We start from the raw sequence: 12,479 nt of genomic DNA on the forward strand, positions 1-12,479 counted from the left end.
TGAGAGGTTAAAAGAACTCAACCAGATAACACAGGAGGACTAGGGTGATATGATAACGACATACAAAATACTGAGAATTAACAGGGTGAACATGGACATTGTTTCAGAGGTGGGAAACAGGAACAAGAGGACAACTTGAAGCTGAAAGCTCATCCGAGTCATATGGATATAAGGAGGTATTTCTTCAGCCTTAGAATTTTCAGGAAGTGGAACAATCTGGAGTGTGAAGTGGTAGAGGTAGATCCAATCATAGCTTTAAGAAATACGGTAATACTCTAAGCCAGAAGAGTGAACCTAGCAGCGTCACGGAGCATGCAACACCTGCCTGCAGCTCTTACAGCATGCAACACCTGCCTGCAGCTATTACAGCATGCAACACCTGCCTACAGCTCTTACAGCATGCAACACCTGCCTGCAGCTCTTACAGCATGCAACACCTACCTGCAGCTCTTACAGCATGCAACACCTACCTGCAGCTCTTACAGTATGCAACACCTACCTGCAGCTCTTACAGTATGCAACACCTACCTGCAGCTCTTACAGCACGCAACACCTACCTGCAGCTCTTACAGCATGCAACACCTGCCTGTAGCTCTTACAGCATGCAACACCTACCTGCAGCTCTTACAGTATGCAACACCTACCTGCAGCTCTTACAGCACGCAACACCTGTCTGCAGCTCATACAGCACGCAACACCTGCCTGCAGCTCATACAGCACGCAAAACTTGCTTGCAACTCATACAGCACGCAACACTTGCTTGCAGCTCATACAGCACGTAACACCTGCCTGCAGCTCATACAGCACGCAACACTTGCTTGCAGCTCATACAGCACGTAACACCCGCCTGCAGCTCATACAGCACGTAGCACTTGCTTGCAGCTCATACAGCACACAACACTTGCTTGCAGCTCATACAGCACGCAACACCTGGCAGCTCATACAGCACGTAACACTTGCTTGCAGCTTATACAGCACGCAACACCTGGCAGCTCATACAGCACGCAACACTTGCTTGCAGCTCATACAGTACGCAACACTTGCTTGCAGCTCATACAGCAGGCAACACTTGCTTGCAGCTCATACAGCACGCAACACCTGGCAGCTCATACAGCACGCAACACTTGCAGCTCATACAGCACGCAACACCTGGCAGCTCATACAGCACGCAACACTTGCTTGCAGCTCATACGGCACGTAACACATGCTTGCAGCTCATACAGCACGCAACACCTGTTTGCAGCTCATACAGCACGCAACACCTGCTTGCAGCTCATACAGCACGCAACACCTGCTTGCAGCTCATACAGCACGTAACGCTTGCAGCTCATACAGCACGTACCGCTTGCAGCTCATACAGCACGTAACGCTTGCAGCTCATACAGCACGTAACGCTTGCAGCTCATACAGCACGTAACGCTTGCAGCTCATACAGCACGCAACACTTGCAGCTCATACAGCACGCAACACCTGCTTGCAGCTCATACAGCACGTAACACTTGCAGCTCATACAGCACGTAACACTTGCAGCTCATACAGCACGTAACACTTGCAGCTCATACAGCACGTAACACCTGCTTGCAGCTCACACCTAAACTTGTACAGAAACTCGAGAGTAAAGATTTTGCCCCCACACTCACTCACCCCCTACACACAACTGTAGTTTTACGAAATCAATAAATCATATTTTATTCCTTATTTTCTGAATCATGGCTCTCCATAACACTGAAGGCCGAGTGTTGCTATCCTCGTATACATACCAAGGCTTCAGTAGTCGATGAAGATATCCTTAGGAATACCAACAAGGGTTTAATAGCTGTATTATTATCATAATCAAGGGGGAAGCGCTAAACCTGGAGGATTATACAGCGCCTACGGGGGGGATGTGGAAGGCATTCAGGCTTAATTCGGGGAACTGGAGCACAGATCCAATTCCCTAAATCAAGAGCCCCTCACCAACATCAAGGAATTATTATTATAATAAAAAAGAAGCGCTAAGCCACAAGGGCTATACAGCACGGAATTAATAGTTGTAGCAGCTGTGAATCATTGTGAGGAAGCGCTAAATTCTTATGGGTTATAGTGCCTGGGGCAAGGAAGATAAGTTGTAATCCAAGGAAGGAATAACAATCATATTAGGAGCCCTTCACCAGAATCAAGGCACCTTCCTTAAAAATTTTCTGCTGTATCAGCCACGTCCCAGGGTACACTGCTCACATTGGATAAAAATCAGTATCCTAAATTAGCGCACGCTGTGGACAATGAGGATATAACAGATATCCTCTTGTATTTGTTTATGAGGTGGTTGGAGTTCCATGTAACAAGTGCACCTGGTCTTAAGTTTCTGAAACACTTTAGATACGTCAGTATTTTTTATGAGATTTTGTTAGAATTTTTAACCCTGGAGGGTTAACTACCCAGGATAACCCAAGAAAGGCAGTGCGTCATCAAGGGACTGTCTTAACATTGCATCAAAGATGGAAACTCAGATAATCATAGCTAAAGCAGGCACACTGGAGGTTTAAAAAAAAAAAAAAAAAAAAAAAAAAAAAAAAAAAAAAAAAAAAAATTGCACATGCACACGATGAATGGGACAATCAAACAAGAGATTCAATTATATAATTATCAGTCCAACATGACAATCCTGGTAGATTCTTGGGGGCCCACATTAAGATGACAGTCTGGTGCTCAAGAAGTGCTCCTACCCTCTATGGCCGAAGAATTTAGTTTAATTAAAAATAGCCCATTAGTCTAACTCCAACCAATTATTACAATCATAATTATTATTATAATCAAGGGGGAAGCGCTAAACCCGGAGGATTATACAGCGCCTGGGGGGGGGGATGTGGAAGGCATTCAGGCTTAATTCGGGGAACTGGAGCAGATCCAATTCCCTAAATCAAGAGCCCCTCACCAACAAGGAACCATTAAAATCATAAGCAAGCGCTAAACCGACAAGTCATACAGCGCTGAATTCCAATCAATGATTTTGCCAGCTATCTTGAAAAGCTGATCAGTACTATGTAGCTGATTATAATCACGGGAGAGCGCTAAACCCATAGGATTATACAGCACGTGGGGGGGGGGAGGATAGAAGGTATTCAGGCTAGATTCAGGAAACCAGAACACAGATCTAATTCCTTAGATCAAGAGCCCCTCACCATCACCCAGGAACCTCCCTTGAGGGGCCTATGTAACTGAAAAAGATGACCCTCAGGGAGGGATTAGTCTTGCTGCAGAAAATGTTGTGCATAAATTCAATGCTCTGAACACCAAAACCTCTCTACTAAAGATGCAAAGGAAGATTTTATTTACACTGCCAGTAAAAGGAAAGAAAAAGGCTCAAAATATTTTGCCCAATCTCATTTTAATCAGAGGGAAGCACTAAACCCTTATGGGTTTTTTAGCACCTGGAGATTGGGAAGTATCAATTAGTGGATAAATACGTACTACAAAACTGTCGACAGTACATTAGGTAGAAGGACACTAGTGACAGACTTACTACAACCGTTTTGATCGCCAGGAGTTTTAATAAGCCAATACAAACAAGAGAGATGGGGTGTATAAAGGGAACACGAGACAACAGAAAATAAGCATTGTAACACCTATTGGCCCATGCTACTAGTAGCAGCAGTGACTTGTTAGATGGGGACCTTCATTTCAAAGGCTATTCATACATTTCAGAGATGGCAAAGCTGCCTTTGTTCTTTATAGCTAAAATAAACATTAATAACTTGAGGCATTTGTCTGATTCCTCACTCACTAAGTGGACATTATTCCATCTCATTGATTATTATTATTATAATCAAAAAGAAGCGCTAAGCCACAAGGACTATACAGCGCTGCAGGGCAGGAAGGAAGCGAGGGCATCAGGTGGCAAAAGGGAGATGGATGAGTAATAGGTTACGGATAACAGCGGGGTAGTGGATGGTGAAAGGGTAAAGGGCAGCAAGAGACTGAACTAGAAAGGGCTGAGGGGAGTGCGAAAAGTATCATCAGAGTTTGTGGAGTAAATCAGTCGTTGTCAAGAAGTCAATGAGAGAGTCAGGATTAAAGGAGGGTCCATCAGCAAGAAGGGAAGGTAAAGAGAGAGTAGTAGAACGAAGACGACGTTGGAGGTAAATTCTGCGTGCTCGTTGATAGAGAGGGCAGTCTAACAGAATGTGGCTAATCGATACTGGAACTTGACACTGCTCACAGAGAGGAACAGGGTGCCTCTCCATGAGATACCCATGAGTAAGACGAGTGTGGCCAATGCGAAGGCGGGAGAGAGTGGTCTCCCAACCTCGGCACTGATGACAAGAAGACGGCCAGTAACCTATGCTCGGTTTAATAGAATGAAGTTTGTTACCGAGCAGAGTTGACCAACGTTGTTGCCAACGGGTGCGAAGGTGGGTAGCTATTGCAGCAAAATAGTCCAGAAATGGAACACCTCGATAGGAAATTGGTAGGTCATATACTGCTGACCGCGCAGCAGTGTCTGCCTGTTCATTGCCCTGTACGTCGACATGACCAGGGACCCAACAAAAAACAATATCTTTATGTTTGGTAGAGATACGGCGTAGCCAAAGTTGGATACGGAGAACTAGGGGATGAGATGTATCAAATTTTCGTATAGCCTGTAGAGCACTAAGGGAGTCTGAGACTACTACAAATGATGACACAGGCATAGATGCGATACGAATAAGTGCTGCAAGAATGGCATACAGTTCAGCAGTAAAAATGCTAGCTGAAGATAGTAAATGCCCTCGTACGACGCTGTCCGGAAACACTGCTGCGAATCCGACGCCGTCTGAAGACTTAGAGCCATCTGTGTACACAGCGGTGGCATGAGAATGGGAGTGGAAGTGATCAAGAAAAAGAGAGCGGGAAGCCACCGTAGGCAGTTGAGCTTTCGAGCAAGGGAGTGAGAAAGAACAGACCCGAACAGCTGGAACTTCCCAGGGGGGTAGGGAAAAGTGAGATGCTACATGAACATATAAAGGTGGTAACTGAAGGGAAGACAAGAGTGAATGTAGGCGAAGAGAAAAGGGACGGAGCAAACAGGGGCGGCGAACGAATAAAGAATGTCTACTAATATCGGTGACCATTCTATAAATGGAAGGATTGTGTAGATCGTGAGAGCGTACATAGTAACGAAGGCAATGGGCATCACGGCGATCAGACAAGGATGGAACATTTGCTTCTGTATAGAGGCTCTCAACAGGGGAAGAGCGAAAAGCACCAAGGCACAAACGTAAGCCTTCGTGATGGATAGAGTTAAGGCTAGAGAGAGTAGCAGGAGAGGCCGCGGAATAAATCTGGTCACCATAATCGAGTTTCGATAAAACAAGGGCTGAATGTAGGCGAAGCAGAGTTCGACGATCAGCTCCCCAGGAAAGATGAGCAAGGGTTTTAAGAAGGTTTAGCCGGCTGTGACAAGTTGCCTTCAGAGAGGTAATGTGAGGTTTCCAGGTTAACCGACGGTCAAAGAGAAGGCCTAGAAACCTGACTGTATCACGTTCGGGGATACGGGAGCCATAGAGATACAAAGGATGATCGGAGATAACAGAGCGTCTAGTGAAAGTAATTTGGTGAGTTTTGGTACTTGAAAATTTAAACCCATGTGTGGTGGCCCAAGTGGAAACACGGTCGACCGCATGCTGGAGAGAAACTGCAATAAGGTGACAGTCAGCGCCTGCACAAGCAATAGCGAAGTCATCAACATAGAGTGATGACCAAATATTGGGTGGAAGAACAGAGGCCAAATCATTTATAGCAAGGAGAAAAAGTGTTGTGCTTAGAACACATCCCTGAGGGACACCTTCAGCTTGGACGAAGTCCGGGGAAAGAACATTATTGACTCGAACACGGAAATGTCTGTCAGTTAAAAAGTTCTTAAGGAAGGATGGTAGATTGCCTCGGAGGCCTAAGGAATGGGCCTGGGCCAAAATATTATACCTCCAAGTTGTGTCATATGCCTTCTCAAGGTCAAAAAATATGGCAATAACTGAGTGATTATTCGCAAAGGCATTACGAACATACGTATCCAAGCGTAGTAAGGGGTCTATGGTAGAACGACCCTTACGAAAGCCATATTGACTAGCGGAGAGACTGTTGTGAGTCTCTAAATACCACATTAAACGTCGATTTACGAGGCGTTCCATCACTTTGCAAACTGCACTTGTAAGAGCGATGGGGCGATAGTGGGAGGCATCATGTCCTGTAGTACCCGGTTTGCGGAAAGGGAGAACAATGGCAGATTTCCACAGCTGGGGAAGAACTCCTTGTGCCCAAATAAGATTGAAGAGGTGTAAGAGGACTACAAGGGCTGACCGATGTAAATGTTGTAACATACGAATATGAATGTCATCAGGCCCAGCTGCCGATGATCGGCAAGCTGAGAGCGTTGCCTCCAGTTCTTGAAGTGTAAAAGGCACATTATACTGTTCTTCTCCGAGAGAAGAAAAGTCCAAGGGTACTAACTCTCTGGCAGACTTTGAGGAAAGAAACGAGGGGCATAGATGGAGCCCTCGGGAAATACGGACCAGATGTGTGCCAAATTCAATGGCAACGTCGAGAGGGTTTGCTATATCAACACCAGTGACCCGTAGAACAGGAGCCGGGTCAGGAGAGTATTTACTACTCAATTTCCTCACTTTTTTCCAGACTGCACTCATAGAAGAAGCAGAGGTGATGGTGGAAACAGTCTCGCCAACAAGTGCGTTTAGCTTCACGGATGACACGGCGAGCGATCGCACGCTTCTGCTTAAAATCAACAAGTCTCTCAGCGGTTCTATTGTACCGGTACCTGCCCCATGCAGCACGTTTCAAACGTACTGCACGAGCACAAGCAGGAGACCACCAAGGCACGCACTTCTGAGAATGCCTGCCTGAGGTTTGGGGTATAGAATGAGAAGCTGCGGTATAAACTGATGTCGAGAAGATGTGTAGGAGCTCATCAATGGAGGATGAAGAAGGAACCTCACTAAAAGCAGTGAGGTGTGAGTAAAGATCCCAATTTGCCCGATCAAATTGCCAGCGAGGGCTACGGAAAGGTGGTGAATAGGAAGGAGAAGTAAGAATGATCGGAAAATGATCGCTGTCATGTAAGTCTGGTAGAACAGACCAGGTGAAGTCTAGTGCAGTGGAGGAAGAGCAGACTGATAGATCGATGCAAGAGAGAGTATGAGTACGAGGATCAAAATGGGTGGGAGTACCCGTATTTAAAACATGGAGGGGGTGAGAGGCAAGAAAAGCCTCCAACTGAATGCCACGTGAGTCACAATGAGACCCCCCCCAGACGAAATGGTGGGCATTAAAATCACCAAGTAACAGAAGTGGTGGTGGTAAGGATGAAACAAGAAAGGCAAAGTCTGGGATAGAAAATGCTCGAGAAGGAGAGAGATATAAAGAATATATTGTAAACCACTTATTCAAGTGGATACGGGCTGCAGTGTAATGCAGCGAGGTATGGACAAATAGTTGACAGTACGGAATATCATTGCGTAGAAGAAGGGCACTTTCATTAAAGGTCCCATCTGAGAAAGGATCCGAAGAATACAATAAATTATAGCCTGAGATAGGTTGGAAAACAGCCGAGTGTAATTTTGGTTCTTGTAAGCAAGCACCAACAGGGGAAAACCTGGAAAGCAACATCTGAAGCTCACCCCGATTACCCCTGAGGCCGCGGATATTCCACTGTAAATAGGCCATGATTGGCGATGAAGAAAATATCAGGAATCTGTAGGTAAAGGCACCTACGGACTAGAGGGGTTAGAAAAGTCAACGTGTGGTGGCATTGGAAGATGTTCAAGTAGCGAAGGAACGGAGCGTTGCGAAGAATGGGGTTGTGAAGATGGAGGAGAGGGAAGAGAAGGAACAGGAAGTGAATCAGTGTCCATTGAAGGTTTAGTCTCTGCAATATATTCTGAAATGGCTTCAAGTGTTTCTGAATTCAAAGATGTATGGGAGACCATATTGGAGATAGGAAGAGGAGGGTGAGTAAAGATTGGGACAGTAATGGACTGTACCAAAGTAGAGGGGGAGGGAAAAGTGTAAGGGACTGGAGATGAAGTGTGGGGGGGGACAGAAGAGGCAGAAACCTGGGAGGTGACAGAAGAGGGAGAAACTTGGGAGGGGACGGGGGTGGAAGGCATAGTACGAGGAGGAGGGTGAATCTCCACACTTGTAATAGAGCCAGAGAGAGGGGAAGAACTAGGTACAGAGACTGGAAAGGTAAAGTGTGGAGGTGGAAGAAGGGAAGGAAGGGGCAAAGAAGATTTGAGCAATGTGGATTTTTTGGACTTCTGAGTAGAGGGGCGATTGGTATTAGGTGTCGTACGAGGTCTTGTCGATACTGGGGCTTGTGAGGAAGGACGCGAAGATGTGAGAACAGACTGAGTTGTAGTCGGGACGTCAGAGCCAAGGACAGCAAAAGGATTAGATGCCGTAGTGGCTATGGGAGGGGTAACAACAGAGGAGGCTGCAGAAGATGGGACCCCAGAAGTGGGGGGACGTTTGGAAACACGAGAATAAGAAACACGGGGTAGTCTCCCTTGGAGGCGGAGATGAGTAACTGCCATAGCATAAGGGAGACCTGCCTCTTTGAGGCAACGGATTTCACGTTCATTTAAGTAGACCTGGCAACGGCGGGAGTACGAAGGGTGAGCTTCATTACAATTAAGGCAAGATGGAGGTTGACTGCAAGATGTATTAGAATGGTCGTCGGCACCACAGACTGGGCATTCGGCCATAGATCTGCAATATTTCGCTGGGTGACCAAAACGCCAGCAATTTCTACATTGTTGCGGTGTAGGTATCACCTTTCGAACTTGTAACCGATGTCCCGCGACATATACAGAGGACGGGAGTTCTCGGCTGTCAAAAGTTAAACGGGCCACATTGCAAGGGTTACGTCTCCGCCCCCGGGCAGGAAGGACATAAGTGTCTACTTTGAGGATTGGGAGATCCTGGAGTTCCAGCTGTTCAAAAATGTCATTGCCACATGACTGGAAATTCTGTTGGACTATGGTATGGGGCAGAATGACAGTACCACTACAAGAATTGAGAGAAAGATGTTTTTCAATAGTGATAGGAGTAGTATCGATATTCGAAAGGAGAGAAAGATCATGAGCTTGGGTAGCATTCTGGACAGTGACGATGCGCGTACCGCTCTTAAGAGCGTGAAATTAAATATCTCTGCCAACATGACGCAGGAGCGCTTTGGCAATACTATGGTCAGAAAGGTAGGCAGAAGAAGAAGTTGGTCTTAAAGTAAAGAATTTAGTACTTTGTGTGGTCCGAAACTGAGCGTGGAGAGGGAGTGCTTGACGTGTCGGTCGTTTCCGAGTAGAATGGGAAGGTAACGACGGAGCATCATCAGGAGATTGACGTTGGCGTTTAGGAGTAGGACCGGAGTTGGTCCGGCATGAAATGGGTGGGCGATTCGAAAATTGCCGTACCGTAGAGGGAGAAGCCGGAAGCATAGTCAAAGGAGAGCGGAGTTCAGACAAATCGAAGGAGTCAGTCGAAGCCCCGGTACCTGAAGCGGGTGAGGAAACAGCACCAGCAAGAGGTACAGGGGCATCAGGAGTGTCCGAAGAGTGGTCTAAACACAAGGCAGGGTCAGAATGGGGTGCGGTATCAAGAAGGGGCCCGGGGGTAGTGGTTTCATGGACTAGGGCTGCCATGGTTAGGTTACTCCTTTGCTTTTTGTTTTTAAGAAAAAAAAGAATGAAGAAAAAATAAAAAAAAGAATAAAAAAAGGGGGGAGCGGGGAGGAATAGTTCCCAGGAGGAATGAAAGGGCCGGAAATCTCCCTCCGCGCCCAAGAGGACTCGACACCGCTAGTAGCGCAGATGCAGCATGGAACCCGTGCCATACCCTACCCTTCATGCCAGTAAACCAGCAATCCGGGATAGCAACCTCACATCTGCCGAGCTACCTCGGTGGACAAAAGAGAGGGCGGCCGGATATCCGCCACAAAGCATACCTCCTTCAGCCACCACCCCCGGAATCCGAAAGGTGGCTTCCAGAGATACACCCGTCGCCCAAAAGACACCCAAAGCTACTCCGGGATACCGGAGAGGGATCGGGACATCCCCAGGCAATCCAGATTCCACGGCAAACTACGCCACCGCCAAGAACCTCAACGGAATGGGATGGACCCCGGTGTCCTTTCCCCTACCTAGGAACTAGCGCGCCTGTGGGAGAAATCACGAAGGCCAAAAAGAGGAAGGGCAAAAGGGAGGGGTGAGGAGGAGGAGGAGGAATGGAAAAAGGGGAGGATGGGATAGGGGAGGGGAGAATGGGGGGTAATTAGGTTCGGTCTGAGGAAGAAGACCGACAGGGCTAATTCCTCAGACCAAGAGCCTCTTCACCACGCCAAGGAGCCCCCCTTGAAGAGGTCCATCTCATTGAGTAATTAACGTTATTCCATTGTACACACGTATTGTACAAGCCATTTTTAACTTTTTGTATATAAATAATACTTATCACAAGCACCCCAATGGATAATAAAGAAGCACTAAACCACAAGGGACCCCAATGGAAATGAGTTACTTTACTATTTTGGGTTATCCTAGATTCTCTACACATATGCTGCTATGTATAATAATTAACTATTTGTGTATACCTGAATAAACTTGCTAAGCTGTCACGTTTTCAAGTATAAATGTATTCATTCAGATGTCTTCCTAGTTTTCAAACTGTTTCCCTGATATATATCTTGATACAGCATCCACAAAGATCATGCAAATCCAATCGTTGATTTGTTCAGGGTTCTCCACTTGATCTTGGCGAGGTCTGATGGCTGTGATACTTGTGACACCATTTTGAACAGTTATTCTTCCAACAGACTTGCCCTGAAAGTCTCCAAAATATTTGTACAAGGCAATACTAGTATTAGCATAGCAACCAGCACACCAATCAAAGACGAATAAAAAGGCACAATACTGACTGGAACAATACACAATCTGCACACAAAACTTTCAAGTCTATGTACAGGTTATTAGTGTATCATCAGAGTAAAAAGTAGAGAACTCTGAACTGGCCAATGCAGGTTTACATCCCTTATGGAGGCTGAAACTCCGAGGGCAAAACAGTGAAACCCAGCAACAAGTCTGAATGAACACTTCTGTGGGTGCACGTGTTTAAACCTGAACAATGCACATGTACAACACAAACAGCCACTCTAGATGAAATGAAACTTTTTAGCAATTAAGGAATCAGACCTACACAAGAAAAATGCACCGATATGTTATGAAAATATTCCAGATAATTACAAAGAATAAGAGCAACTTCAGCATTTCAAAAGTATTAGGATGCATCTTCAAGATTATTATTATTATAATCAAGGGGGAAGCGCTAAACCCGTAGGATTATACAGCGCCCAGGGGGGGATGTGGAAGGCATTCAGGCTTAATTCGGGGAACTGGAGCAGATTCAATTCCCTAAATCAAGAGCCCCTCACCAACATCAAGGAACCTTCCATGAGGGGTGCATCTTCAAGAGGATAACTCTCACCATAACCAATCACATGTTAACTGGTTACTATCATCAGTTATTTAGGCAGACATTCAGCGACAAAAATACTACAATACGTGATTTTTATTACTTATATTTTAGTCAGGTATGATCGAATTTAAACCATTTAAGTGGTTACCAGTTACTGAAAATATGCAAAGTCAGGGCATTTTTTCCTTTTAAATAATTCATTACCATTAACTTTTTAGCAATCTCTTGACTACCACCCACAGGATGGATGGCTATGTGGTGCTTGATAAAGATATTAAGCTAACCACAAAACTAAGTCACTAACACCAGTAGCATAAGCCAATACAACTATCGTGTTTATTCTTTACTTCCCGTGCCTCACCATATTCCTTGTACTGTATATGCCCTCTGTCCTTGTACTGTTTGTGTTGGCTTTGATAAAGCTCAAGATAATCATAGCTGTAATAAATGCCTCATTAGGTGCACAAATCAGATTAAATCCAAGGGAGGAGAGGTTAGTTCCATATTCTTGAACCAGCATCAAGGTATGTTAGGTAGAAGGGCAGGTGCAATTACTGCAACTTTTTTGTGGCAATGTTTCATTCCAGGATGCAAGGTAAAAGAGCATAACCACTGCAGGTCTATTGGAGAGCAAAATGTTGCTGCAATAAATTGTCACATTAGTTACTAGTGTCCTTTTACCTAACTTCGTTGGCAATTCTATAAATATTCTTATAACACGGTATCAAAGTACTTCCCGCGAGTCAAGCAAAAAAGTAGTGTACTTCAACGATGAGAAATTTCAATTACTCCGATATGGTAAACATGAGGAAATTAAAACTTCATCAGAGTATAAAACAAATTCCAGCCACACAATAGAGCGAAAAACTAATATCAAAGACCTGGGAGTGATCATGTCGGAGGATCTCGCCTTCAAGGACCATAACATTGTATCAATCACATCTGGTAGAAAAATGACGAGATGGATGAGAACCTTCAAAACT

Source organism: Cherax quadricarinatus, chromosome 40 (assembly GCF_038502225.1).
Source record: "Cherax quadricarinatus isolate ZL_2023a chromosome 40, ASM3850222v1, whole genome shotgun sequence".
NCBI classification, from domain to species: Eukaryota; Metazoa; Arthropoda; class Malacostraca; order Decapoda; family Parastacidae; genus Cherax; species Cherax quadricarinatus.